The sequence below is a fragment of the Triticum aestivum genome, chromosome 3D (assembly GCF_018294505.1).
Source record: "Triticum aestivum cultivar Chinese Spring chromosome 3D, IWGSC CS RefSeq v2.1, whole genome shotgun sequence".
Taxonomy (NCBI): domain Eukaryota; kingdom Viridiplantae; phylum Streptophyta; class Magnoliopsida; order Poales; family Poaceae; genus Triticum; species Triticum aestivum.
In genome coordinates this window covers 30,860,912-30,875,996 of record NC_057802.1, presented here as the reverse complement: position 1 = coordinate 30,875,996, position 15,085 = coordinate 30,860,912, and positions in this window count along the sequence as shown.

Genomic DNA, 15,085 nt, shown 5'->3' with positions numbered 1-15,085 from the left:
TCCTATTTTCAGCAAAGGTCATGCTGAAATTTTCCGTGAATTTTAGCATGACTTTGCTAAAAATAGGACATATGGGGTACTTGTGACTAATGCATGGGCCGGGGTATCTTAGTAGTTAATTAAGTAGGATCAAGTGCCCCGGCGTACTTGTGACTAATGCTTGGCTTTTAGGGTGCCTCGGTGTCGATAAAAACCGAAATGATGAAAGCTTAGGCTTTTAGGGTGCCTCGGCGTCGAAAAACCCTCAATGATAAAAGCTTAGCTTTTAGGATGCCTCGGTGTCGACAAACCCTAAATGATGAGACCATGATCTTGTTCCTTGACAATAACCAACTTTTTGACCAAACTTTGTTCCTATTTAGAGAGAAACATGGCCAACAACGATGAGGCCGGGGGTTCGAGCGTCAAGCCATTCTGGATGCTGTCCCAGGAGATGGAGGAACAACCTCACTTGTATGAGGACGCCGCCTTCCCCACCAATCCTGAGACCACTGATGGTACCGCCGAGGATGACCCCACTGATGCCACCACTGATGGTGCCGCCGAGGATGCCACCACTGATGGTGCCGCCGAGGATGCCACCACTGATGATGGCGGCGCACGCACAGATGGCAGCCAACCGAAGAGGCAACGGAAGGACCGGCGCCCGACCGTGCTCCGCACCCTCAAGGAGGAAGTTACTGAAGTGGACTCCGACGGGAATCCAACGGCGCCCGAACGAATAGTCAAGGGGTACTCGCTTCAGCTCGGGTGCATTCTCCGGAGCACCGTCTCGATCAACACCGAGAACCTGAGGCATCCTGACTGAGGGAATTTGCGCAACCTCCTCTTCACAAAGCTGCACGAACGATACAAGTTCCCCGCTGAATTTGAAAACACAAGCCTCAAAGGGAATAAAGTGAACAATGCTGCCCTCACGAAGATGAGCAAGGCCCTGTCTACTTGGAAAAGCAATGTGAAGAGAATGGTCGAGAAAGGTGAGAGTTATGAGAAGATCAAGGAGAAAAATCCTTCGATCACCGAAGATGACTACAATGACTTCAAGATCAATTGCTCGAGCACCGCAAACTCCGAATCAAGTAAGTGGGGGAAAGAAATGCGGGAGCTGAACTTAGGGGAACACACACTCGGTCCCGGCGGTTACAGAGTGGCGGAGCCTATATGGGACAAGGAGGAGGCGGACCGTGCCGAGCAAGGCCTACCGCCCCTCTTCGATAAATACGGTGACAAGCAGACCAGGAACTTTGTCAGGGCCCGGTACAAGAAGGACCCGAAAACAAAGGAGCTTACCACGGATCCGAAGACCAGGGCGCTTGAGCTTGTTCTGGTAAGGAATACACCCCCTCGTAATTAGCTCCATATGGTTGCATTCTAATTAATGAAGCCAAATTTCTAAATGGTTCACATTCCTTCCGCAGGCGACTGAAAGCAGTAGCGCGGGGTCGACTAAGAGCAACCCTTGGGACACCACTCTAAATAGGGCGTTGAATGTAATGAAGAACAAGGATAAGCTCAGTAAGCCGACGTCAGCTGGTCGTGTGGCCGGCAAAGGCTTGTCGACAAAATGGTCGTCATACTATGACACTGCTGGGCGAAAGGAGAAAAAGACCAGCTCGGAAAGCCAGGCGCGCGAGGTTCAAGAACTCAGGGCACAGGTGGCGCGGATTCCGGAGATTGTCCAAGAGCAAGTGCAACAACAACTCGGAGCGACGATCACCGCCATTGTGCCTACCTTGATCCAGGGGATTAGTGCGTGGATTGCGGGCGGCCAACAGGGGCCGCCCCCGATTCCTAGCTTCACGGCCAGCAACTCGCAGAACGCGATGGCGGGGCCATTGGTGTCTCCGGCGGAGCCGGCATTGGTGTCTCCGACGCCGGCACGGGAGCTTAATGCACCCGGGTGTACGCCGGCCGGCACCTCTGCAGCAAGCGGCCCCTCCGTCAACTGCACGCCCGCCGTTGGCGGTGCCTCGACATTAGCCGAGCTCGACGCCATCATCACGGTAACTAATTAAGCCTCTCTCGGCCGAGGACTTCATCTCCTTGCCTTTGACTGGGCATCCCTAACGCCCTACATGTTTTCGCAGGGCGCCGCCGACGTTCCGTGCACTCTCCTGCACTTCGTGAACAACGAGTTGGTCGATGTCGCCAAGGGCAAAATCGTTCAACCGGGCAACCCCTTGTTCCACGGTACCCAGATGCCACCCAACTTGTTTAGGGTTCAACTGGTTCGGGTGCTGCCAGGCTGCGACGAGGTGTTACCTCCGATTCAACCAATGGGGGCCGACGATGATGACGTGATGAACCTCAGCGCCTGCCTGAGCTGGCCCCTGCTTTGGCCGAAGAGCCAGATTCGTTTGGGGGCGGGGGACACCACCCCAAAGACAACACCGCCAGTCGTGCCGGCGCCAAGTCGGCCCCATGGCAAGACCGCCGCAACGGTGCCGGACATCCCTATGCCACTGGATCCAAACATGCATATGGCACAGGATCAGAACGACGACGACGACGATACATTTGCCAACGTCGATCAGTACTTTGCCGATCATGGGGATGGTGGCGACTTCATGGGGCCTCCTTCTCAAGAACCCAACCCAACAAAAGACGTGTGCGATCTAGCTGGTACCGCGGAGAAGCCAAGTTGCAACAGGCGTCGTCTGCAGTTCAGCTCTCAGGAGACGCCTCCAGCTGCCGACTTCACCGAGCCTCAGATAGGCTAGGTGCCAAATATGATCAGCCCCAACACACTCAAGAAGGCGGTCTGTGAGCAGAACTCGGTCCCATTACAGGAGATCAAGAAGAAGGCACGCAAAAGAAAGACTAACAAGGGTGCGGGCCAGCCGGCACCGAGTACGATCCGTGCTCAGGACGGGCCACCTTCAACTGCGGATATCTCGAGGAGGGTGCATGTGGCTGGTAGGCCGATGCTACCGAGAAATATGCTCGATGCTGCAACCGGTGCTATGCGGAGTCTGCATGACAGTGTGCTTTCTTTGGAGAAGCGGCGTCTCCGAGAGAAGGATGTGGCATACCCGGTTTTCGCGGCCAAGGTGCCAGAGGGCAAGGGCTTTGTGGATAACTCCATCGGGGGTACGATCGTCCTGCGGTTTGATGACATCCACGCTATGTTGAACCTTCATCCGCTGCACTACACCTTCGTTCGGCTATTTTCGCTGAGTATGGAGATGCGGATCATTCGCGACAAGACCCCGGACATCGTGATAGTCGACCCCTTCTACATGCGTGCCAAGATCTTGGGCAGCGCTCGGGACCGGCAAGTCGCGAGTTCTTACCTCGAAGGCGTCATTCTGGCAAACCAAGATAAGGACAACTTCCTCGTGCCTTACTTTCCCGAGTAAGTCCTCCCCTCAACCGCCCCGTAACATATGAATTCTTAGATTTCGATCGTTTTTCTTTTAACATTCCGTGTTTTCTGCAGTGACACACATTGCATGCTCATCCTCCTAAGCCCCAAATATTCCATGGCCACGTATTTCGACCCGGACCGTCAGTCGAACGTAGACTACACAAATGTCAAGAAGGTTCTTGATGATGTTCTCCCCGGCTACGTCAAATCTGGAGGCACCTTCACCAGGCCTATTCGTAAGTACGGCAAGCACGTGTTCTCCCACAACACGACGTTCTGCTGCGTGAAGCAGCCGCCTGGCGGTCAGAAGGGTGCCTACTACGCCATCCATCACATGTGGGCGATCGTACGGGACCATCATCAACTACTGCTACCGAGTAGACTCAAAGATTGGGCCACGAGCGTGTCGGCAATCCAGGACGCGGACATCAGACAAGAATTCTTTCGCATCCAGTCGGAGTTTGCGGAAATCATCCATCAAGATGTCCTTCGTACCTCGGGGCAGTTCTACCTCAGAAATCAACCGTCCAACAATGACATCGACACAATCCTACAAATGCAGGCTGACAACGCCCGTGGTTTCATGACTCCCACGATAGACGGCGGCTCCATCCACGCTCCGGTCCCTTGAGTCGAGTCGAAAGCAGTGATGTTGTGTCTAGTTCTGAAACATCGATTGGCTCATGTTGTAATTAAACTTTAATGAACTTGTAGTATGTCTCTTTGGTTTCGAGAGTCCTTCAACTTAGATGTAATCGATGCTATTAATGTCTTGCTTTTCTCTTCCGATCGTTCTGTTGCATACTTATATATTGCTGATGTATTGTCTGTGAATTGGTACTAACGTTTCGTTTGGCTACTGCATAGCGATGCCGTGGTATGTCGTGTACAAGGGTAAGGTTCCCGGAGTCTACGACGACTGGGAGGAGTGTCGGAGACAGGTTCACCGATTCAGCGGTAACAGTTACAAAGGGTACGCCACTAGGGTCGACGCCGAATCTAGATACGCCCGCTATCTAGCGGGAGAGGGGAGGGAGCGTTGGAGGAACCGGATGAAGACGAGTTTCATCGTGACGTTGCTCATCATGATAACCGCAGCTCTCTTCTATGTGATGGTAGTTTAGATGATCGATATCGACTTGTAATGTGAAGACAAACTCGCGGTCTCGAGACTTGTAATATAATGATTCATACTTATACATTTTGTTCGGTCTTTTCAATTCGGAGACTAATATGATGAATTGTATTCGGAGACTAAAATGATGAATTGTATTCAGAGACTAATCTTTTATTGTATTCGATGAATCTGTTGTTGATGTGTGCTGTCTATATTTTGTCCAATTATACATTTTGTAACCTGTGCAAAAAACAGAAAATTAAAAAATAAAAATAAAACTAATATTCATACTAATGGCGCATCACATCATAGTGCGCCATTAGTATGCCAAAGGATACTAATGGCGCATCACTAAACAGTGCACCATTAGTATGCCGAAGTTACTAATGGCGCATCCATCTGTAGTGCGCCATTAGTATGCCAAAGCACCTGGGTATACATGGCCCCCTGGGAGGCATACTAATGGCGCACTGTTGTATATACTAATGGCGCATCCGGGGTGCGCCATTAGTATACCAGATACTAATGGCGCACCAGTGGTGCGCCATTAGTAAAATATACTAATGGCGTGCTACTAATGGCGCACCACTGATGCGCCATTAATGGCCAGATTAGGTGCGCCATTAGTAGCCCTTTTTCTAGTAGTGCTTCTCCAAGATCGCCAGGCCTCTGACTAACCTGTTACATAAGGGCGTCAAGTTCCAATGGACAGACAAATGTCAGGAAAGTTTCCAGGCACTCAAAGACAAGTTGACTTCTGCCCCAGTTCTAGCTCCACCTGATACTAAGAAGGACTTCGTCATTTACTGCGACGCTTCCCGTCAAGGATTAGGCTGTGTCCTAATGCAAGACCGCAAAGTGATTGCTTATGCCTCTCGACAATTGTGCCCTCACGAAGAGAACTACCCAGTTCACGACCTCGAACTTGCTGCTGTCATTCATGCGCTGAAGCAGTGGCGACATTACCTTCTCGGTAATCGTTGCGAGATCTTCACTGACCACCAAAGTCTGAAGTATCTGTTTACTCAGCCAGATCTGAACCTCCGTCAGCAGAGATGGATGGAGCTTGTTGCAGACTTTGACTTGGGTATTTCCTATACGCCAGGCAAGGCTAATGTAATGGCTGATGCCTTGAGCCGCAAGTCTTACTGCAACCACCTCCAGGTTCATAAAGTTCAGCCCTCGCTTGTTGAAGAATTCAGGAAGCTGAACCTCCATATTGTTCCTCCGGGTGCACTCGCTCCCCCTCCTAAGGAGTTTGGCAAGGTGAACCTCCACGTTGTTACCCAGGGTTCCCTCAATACCCTAGTTGCTAAACCAGATCTCGAGGACAGCATCAAAAGGCTACAGAAGTATGACTCTGAAGCCCACAAGATTAAGTGCTACCTCGCAGAAGGAAAGCCCTCATTCTTCACCATTTCTGAAGATGGCACCCTATACTTCAAGGGCCGCCTAGTGGTGCCATGTGCAGAGAAAAACCTGGATATGACGCAGGAAGTTATGAAAGAAGCTCATGATACACCTCTTTGTATCCATCCTGGTAGTACAAAGATGTACCAAGACATCCGTCAGAGATTCTGGTGGTCTAATATGAAGCAAGACATTGCTCGTTATGTTGCTGAGTGTGACATTTGCCGTCGTATCAAAGCAGAACATCAAAGGCCTGCTGGAACTCTGCAACCTATCTCTATTCCTGAATGGAAATGGGACCATGTTGAGATGGACTTCGTCACTGGATTTCCCAAATCACAGAAAGGTAATGATGCTATTCTTGTCGTCATTGACCGGCTTTCCAAAGTTGCACATTTCCTGGCGGTCAAAGAAACGATCACTGCTAGCCAGTTGGCAACGCTCTATATGTCCAGGATTGTTTCACTCCACGGCATTCCATTGGTTATCAGTTCAGACCGTGGTAGCTTATTCACTTCAAGATTCTGGGCAAGTTTCCAAGAAGCAACGGGAACTCATCTGTCATTCAGTACTGCGTTTCATCCTCAATCGCAAGGACAAGTTGAACGCGTCAATCAAGTTCTCGAAGACATGCTTCGAGCTTGCGTTATTTCCTTCGGCAAGAAATGGGAGGAATCTCTCCCGTATGCTGAGTTCTCTTATAATAATAGCTATCAAGCTAGTCTGAAGATGACCCCCTTCAAAGTGTTATATGGACGAAAGTGCCGAACCCCTCTGAACTGGTCAGAAACTGGGGAACGTCCACTCTTCGGTCCGGATATTATCCAAGATGCCGAAGAACAAGTCCGCATTATTCGCGAGAATCTCAAGACTGCTCAGTCACGTCAGAAGAGTCAGTATGACCGTCATCATAAAGACATGGTCTATCAACCTGGTGAAAAGGCCTATCTTCGAGTCACACCTATGAAGGGTGCTCACCGCTTCGGGATCAAGGGCAAACTAGCTCCTCGCTATATTGGCCCATTTACTATTCTCGAAAGGCGTGGAAAACTGGCATACCAACAGGAGCTACCGCCGAACCTTTCTCAGGTTCACGATGTGTTCCATGTGTCACAGCTCCGCCATTGCTTCAAGGATCCAATCCGAGCTGTGGATCATGAAGTGCTCGAATTGCAGCAAGACCTCTCCTATAAGGAGCATCCGGTCCGCATTCTCGACCAAGCTGAGCGCCGCACATGTCAGAAGGCGATCAAGTTTCTCAAAGTCCAGTGGTCACACCATTCTGAAGATGAGGCCACTTGGGAACGAGAGGATCGTCTGCGCGAAGAATACCCCGCACTGTTTCCTTCTACCTCCTAAATCTCGGGACGAGATTTCTTGTAGTGGAGGAGATTTGTAACACCCCGAGGATCATGCTACAGTAACTGTCTGTGATTAAGCTAATCATGTTGCTAAACAGGGCTTGATCACATTTGAATCACATTCCTTTTCAAACTCCTAGTTCAAACTTCAATTAAATTTAAAAGGGAAAATAAAAGTTTTCAAAAATTTAAACAAAATTGTTCGGTGGGTGCCAAATAATACACTGGTAATTATTGTGGAGAAAACTCCTTTTTAGAAAATGCCTAAGTATTTTTAAAATAGATTAAAAGGGTGAAAGAAAATAAGTAAAAGAAAATGCAAACAAAACAGAAAACAAAAAGCCCCCCCCCACTGGACCTGGCCCAACTGGGCCAACCCCAGGCCCAGCCGGCCAGCACCATCCCCCCCCCCGGCCGAAAGGCCCAGCTACACCCTGGCCCATCTGGCCTACCTTATCCCCTCACCCCCACCGACAGCCACCCCACTCTCCCCCCCGAAATATCTCACCTCCCTCCCCTGCCCCCCCGATCTGGATCGAGGAGGAGGCCGTCCCCGTCGCGCTCGACCCCGCGCCCTCGCCTCGCCGGACACTGCCTTGCCGGCCTGCCTCCTCCTCCTCGCCGGCCTGCGCCTCGACACCGCATCGCCGTCGCCCCCGTCTCCCCCTCGACCCCCACTGCCGTGACCCTGCATCCCACGGTGAGGCCACCGGCCTCCGTCGCCCGCCCCTCTCCTCTCGGTCACTGCCGCCCCGCTCGCGCTCCGGCACGCCCAGACGCGCCCCCGCCGCGCCTGGCCACGCACGCGCGCCCGCACTGCCTTCGCCCGCGCGCGCCGCGACCGCGCGCCCGCGTCGGCCACGCCCCGCCTGCCCCCCCCCTCGTCGTCGCGCCCTCGCCGTCGCGGGCAGGCCCATGGCCTCGACCGCGCCCCCCCTCGCAGCTTCTTCCCCACGCCCGACCACACCGACGCGCGCCCGCGCGAGCTGCGCCGCCGTTGCCTCCCACCGGCGTTGGCCTCTGGCTTCGCCCCGCACCCTCGCCCGCGTACGCGCCCGTGGCCGCGCGTGGCCGCCTCTGCCCGTCCCCTGCTGCGGATCTGCTCCGGCCGGCGAGCCTCGCCTCGCCGCGCCCCGACGACCTTCGTCCGCCGCGCCTCCTCGCCCGTCCCGTTCGGGCGGACGCCCGACGCCGTTGCGCTCGTTGCGCCCGTAGCCGCAGTGCCCTCTGGGCCACTGCCAGTGGGCCTCGCCCCTCTGGGCCACCGCCAGGTGGGCCTAGCCCCACCTGAGCTACTGGCCACTGGGCCCGACCCCCTGGCCCAATGACAAACGGGCCCCCAGCGCCAGAACGTTTACTAATAAAAAAATAATAATAAAAATAAAATAAATAAATAAAAATAAAATAAAATAAATAAATAATAGTAATAATAATAATAATAAAACAATAAACTAATTAATAAATAATTAAATAAATAAAATATTAATAATAAGAATAATAATACTAAATTAATTAATAAAAAATTAATAAATAAATAAATAAAGAAAATAATAATAATTTTAATTTTAATTAATTAACTAAATTAATTAAGTTAATTAATCCTGTTTAAATTAATAAACAGTAATTATTTAATTAAACACTAATTAACCTAAACAGTGAATGACAGGTGGGTCCCACTGGACCCACATGTCAGTTTGACTTAGTCAACCTCTGTTGACTGCTGATGTCAGCATGACATCATGCTGATGTCATAAATCCATTTTCGAATTAATTTAAATGATTAATTAAATTCCAGAAAGTAATAAAATCTTTAGAAAATCATATCTTTTAATCCGTAACTCGGATTAAAATATTTTCAACATGAAAGTTGCTCAGAACGACGAGACGAATCCGAATACGCAGTTCGTTCGTCCACCACACCTCCCTAACCTATCGAACTAGCAACTTTGCCCCTCCGGTCCACCTGTCCGAAAACGCAAAACATCTGGAATACCTTCCCGGATGTTTCCCCCCTTCGCCGGTACCACCTACCGTCGCGTTAGGTCACACCTAGCACCGCTCATTGTCATGTCACTCATCGTCATGCTTATGTTTGCATTGTATTTACTGTTTCTTCCCCCTCTTCTCTCCGGTAGACTACGAGACCGACACTGCTGCTGCCCAGCTCGACTACGGAGTTGACGACCCCTCCTACTTGCCAGAGCAACCAGGCAAGCCCCCCCCCTTGATCACCAGATATCGCCTATTCTTCTCTATACTGCTTGCATTAGAGTAGTGTAGCATGTTACTGCTTTTCGATATCCTATCCTGATGCATAGCCTATCCTTGTAACTACTGTTGTTACCTTTACCTGCAATCCTACATGCTTAGTATAGGATGCTAGTTTTCCATCAGTGGCCCTACATTCTTGTCCGTCTGCTGTGCTATACCATCGGGTCGTGATCACCTAGGCGGTGATCACGGGTATATACTTATATACTATATACATGATACATGTGGTGACTAAAGTCGGGTCGGCTCGTAGGAGTACCCGCGAGTGGATCTTTGTGGCGGAGCGACAGGGCAGGTTGAGACCGCCTAGGTGAGAGGTGGGCCTGGCCATGGTCGGCGTTCGCGGTTACTTAACACGCTTAACGAGATCTTGGTATTTGATCTGAGTCTGGCCATTTGGTCTATACGCACTAACCATCTACGTGGGAGTAGTTATGGGTATCCCGACGTCGTGGTATCAGCCGAAGCCCTTTTGACGTCAGCGACTGAGTGGCGCGCGCCGCATTGGACCGTAAGCTCGCGCTTGTATTAAGGGGGCTAGGTCTACTTCCGGCCGCGTACGCAACGTGCAGGTGTGCATAGGGCGATGGGCCCAGACCCCTGCACGCATAGGTTTAGACCGGCGTGCTGACCTCTCAGTTGAGCCTAGGTGGGGCTGTGACGTGTTGATCTTACGAGGCCGGGCATGACCCAGAAAAGTGTGTCCGGCCAAATGGGATCGAGCGTGTTGGGTTATGTGGTGCACCCCTGCAGGGAAGTTTATCTATTTGAATAGCCGTGTCCCTCGGTAAAAGGACGACCCGGAGTTGTAACTTGAGCTTATGACAACTAGAACTGGATACTAAATAAAATACACCCTTCCAAGTGCCAGATACAACCCGGTGATCGCTCTCTAACAGGGCGACGAGGAGGGGATCGCCGGGTAGGATTATGCTATGCGATGCTACTTGGAGGACTTCAATCTACTCTCTTCTACATGCTGCAAGATGGAGATGTCCAGAAGCGTAGTCTTCGATAGGACTAGCTATCCCCCTCTTATTCTGGCATTCTGCAGTTCAATCCACTGATATGCCCCTTTACACATATACCCATGCATATGTAGTATAGCTCCTTGCTTGCGAGTACTTTGGATGAGTACTCACGGTTGCTTCTCTCCCTCTTTTCCCCCTTTTCTTTTCTATCTGGTTGTCACAACCAGATGCTGGAGTCCAGGAGCCAGACGCCACCGTCGACGACGACACCTACGACACTGGAGGTGCCTACTACTACGTGCAGGCCGCTGACGACGACCAGGAGTAGTTAGGAGGTCCCAGGCAGGAGGCCTTGCCTTTTCGATCGTTGCTACTTTTGTGCTAGCCTTCTTAAGGCAAACTTGTTTAACTTATGTCTGTACTCAGATATTGTTGCTTCCGCTGACTCGTCTATGATCGAGCACTTGTATTCGAGCCCTCGAGGCCCCTGGCTTGTATTATGATGCTTGTAAGACTTATTTATGTTGTAGAGTTGTGTTGTGATATCTTCCCGTGAGTCCCTGATCTTGATCGTACACATTTGCGTGCATGATTAGTGTACGGTCAAATCGGGGGCATCACAGATGATCATCACACTTTTATTTACTTACAACTCAGTATCACAACTTGATAAAACTGATACATATCATGACCACATGAATGCCTCTAGCAGTGTACCAGGATGTGCAACGATCTAGCATAGCAAAGATATCAAAAATCTGACAGGCCATGAAAATATCATGCTAGCTATCTTACGATCATGCAAAGCAATATGTCAATGAACACTCAAGTAATGTATATGATGATGCAAGTTGCATGGCAATATATCTTAGAATGGCTATGGAAATGCCATGATAGGTAGGTATGGTGGCTGTTTTGTGGAAGGTATAAGTATGGTTTTATGCACCGGCGAAAGTTGTGTGACACGAGAAAGGCTAGCAATGGTGGAAGGGTGAGAGTGCGTATAATCCATGGACTCAACATTAGTCATAAAGAACTCACATACTTATTGCAAAAATTTATTAGCCATCAAAGCAAAGTACTAATACGCATGCCCCTAGGGGAATATATTGGTAGGAAAAGACCATCGCTCGTCCCTGACCACCACTCATAAGGAAGACAATCAAAAAATAAATCATGCTCCGATTTCATCACATAGCGGTTCACCATACGTGCATGCTTAGGGAATCACAAACCTTAACACAAGTATTTCTACCAATCCACAATTACTCACTAGCATGACTCTAATATCACCATCTTTATATCGCAAAACTATGGCAAGGAATCAAACATATCATATTCAGTGATCTACAAGTTTTTATGTAGGATTTTATGACTAGCCATGTGAATGACCAATTCCTGTTAACTCTCTAAATAGATATAAGTGAAGCAAGAGAGTTTAATTCTTTCTACAAAATATATGCCCACACACTAACAAATATAAGTGAAGCAAAAGAGCATTCTACAAATGGCGGTTTTCTATGTGTAGAGAAAGAAGCAATCCAAACTTCAAATGATATAAGCGAAGCACATGAAGCATTCTATAAAGCCATACTCAAAAGATATAAGTGAAGTGCATGAAGCATTCTATAAATCAACCGAGGACTTTCTCATACCAGCATGGTGCATAAAATAAGAAGGAAAAATGAACACAAAAGATGCTCCAAGAATTTGCGCATATCATGTGATGAATAAAAATATAGCTCCAAGTAAAATTACCGATGGTCGTTAGAAGAAAGAGGGGATGCCTTCCGGGGCATCCCCAAGCTTAGTAGCTTGGGAGTCCCTGAATATTACCTTGGGGTGCCTCGGGAATCCCCAAGCTTAGTCTCTTGCCACTCCTTATTCCTTCATCCATCACGATCTCACCCAAAACTTGAAAACTTCAATCACACAAAACTTAACAAAACCCCTCGTGAGATCCGTTAGTATAATAAAGCAAATCACCACTTTAAGTATTGTTGAAAACTCATTCATATTTTACTTTTTCATTATAACTATTGTACTCTAACTTCACCATGACTTATATCACCGATACAATCCATAGATTCATCAAAACACGTAAAACAATGCATCAAAAATAGAATCTATCAAAAACAGAACAATTTGTAGCAATCTAAACATCTACCATACTTCTGTAACTCCAAAAATTCTGAAAACTTAGGACAAAATAAAAATATTGCATAGCAGTATTGCGTAAAATTTTCAGAAACTTTTGGCGTTCCAGTAAAAAATTAAAATTCACACACTACAACTAAAGTTTCTGTTTTTGCACTGCACAAACCAAACAAGCAATCTAATCATCCTAAAGGCAAATCTTGGCACATTATTTTTATAATACAATGGATTTGTACAAGGGGATAATTATTTTGGTTTAAAAGTTTATGTAATCAAGGTTTGCAAAGTTTCCATGGGCATGAACAAAGTTCAAGGAGCTCCCCCACTTCAACGGTGCTCGTCTTTCTTACTTTCACTTTTCTTTTTGAAAAAGTTTTAGATTCCCCACTTTATTTTTTTTGTTTTTACACCTTATAAAAGCACAAAACCAAAATAAATGACTCTGTAAAACTTCTGGGTTGTTTCCCTGGCAACGCTTTCTTTAAAGCCATTAAGCTAGGCATATAGTGCTCAAGCAATTGATCCACCAGGATCCCAAGGTATATCAAAGCCAATTTTAATTAACAATGATTTTTAACTTTGTTTTGAGCACAAAGCAACATATATCATCGAACAACGAAGTTTGACTCTCTTCCTATACATCGGCATGTCATAAAAGAACAATCCATGCACATCAAGTAAAGGCCAATGCATAGTATAAACAATTTCTTGCAATTTTATCGTACTGGAAACATAGAGAGGAGAAGAAGTAGTGTCTCTCTCATAATAATTCCAAGTAGGAGCATCAAGCACATGCATATTATATTTATCAAAACCATCATGTGTAGTAGTAAAACACAACCCATTAATATAATCCTTAATAAGCGCGAACTTCTCCGATAAAGTGTAGCTGGGAGATTTCAAAAAGATAATAGGACTATCATGCATGGGTGCAATAGCAACAGGAACTATAGCAAGTTCATCTCCATAAGCATAATTCATATTGGCATCATGGGCACAAGCATAGCAAGCATCAAGTTCATCGAAAAGGGATATTTCAAACGAATCCAAGGGATCATAGCAATCATCATAGCATTCATCCTTCGGTAAGCACAAAGGGAAATATAAACAATGTATGGGATAAAGAGTTAATCTCATTAGATGGTGGGCATGGGTGATCAATCCGCTCTTCCTCCTTTTGTTCTTCGCTCTCCTCCTCATCTTTTTCATCTAATGAGCTCATAGTGTCATAAATTTATTCTTCCATAGATTCCTGCAAAATATTATTCTCTTCTTGGATAGCGGAGACTTTCTCAATAAACTCATTAATATCGGCATTATATTCACAATTCTCATAGCAATATTTAAATATAGCATAATTTTCAGGTCTGTAAAGAGCATCATCAAAATGTTCACACTTTTCAAAAAATATTCAATTTCATAAGAACCCTTAAAAGCAACAAATTCTTCTATTTGTTCCACATAATAGCAATCATATATAGAATTAGCACAAGAAGCCAAGGTTTCATTATCATTAAATTTACATGAAAAGGGAAGGTGTGGAGCCTTCATCCTAGAGCAACAGGTATAATCATATCTGCGGCATAAATTACAAGCATACCAATGCAACATATGAATTCGATCCCATACAATTTTCCTTTTAGAGTCAAGCGATAATCCATAAAGTATTCACGTTGATCCAATGTGTCTCCCATTATCAAGTTGAACGGGGTTTTCTTAGGATTATCAAAGTAGTGTTTAATACTTTCCACATAGCGAGCATCCAGGATTTTAGGAGGTTCCCCATCTCCATGAGTAGCTAGTACGCCTAATTTTTTGGTATTTCGTGTTCCATATCCATAACTAAAGATAAAGAACAACTTAGAATAGCAAATAAAATCTACTTAGTGATAAAGCAAACAAGCACACACGAGAATATTCACCCCACACAATTGCTCCCCGGCGACGGCGCCAGAAAAAGGTCTTGATAACCCACACGTGTAGGGGATCAGTTGTAGCCTCTTTCGATAAGTAAGAGTGTCCAACCCAACTAGGAGCTAAAGGTAGAAAAAATATTCCCTCAAGTTTTATCGACCACCGATACAACTCTACGCACGCAACATTCGCTTTACATAGAACAAGTATGAAACTAGAAGTACTTTGTAGGTGTTGTGGGATAGGTTTGCAAGATAATAAAGAGCATGAAAATATAAACTAGGGGCTATAGCGAGTGTCGAGAAGTGGTGGTAGGAGTTGGGGAATTTTCCCTAGGCAATTGACTACATTACTAGACCGATAGCAAGTTTAATGTGGGAGAGGCCACTGCTAGCATGTCATCCCTTACATGGAATTCTATGCACTTATGATTGGAACTCTAGCAATCATCCGTAACTACTGTCATTCATTAAGGTAAAACCCAACCATAGCCTTAAGATATATTGGTCCCCCTTCA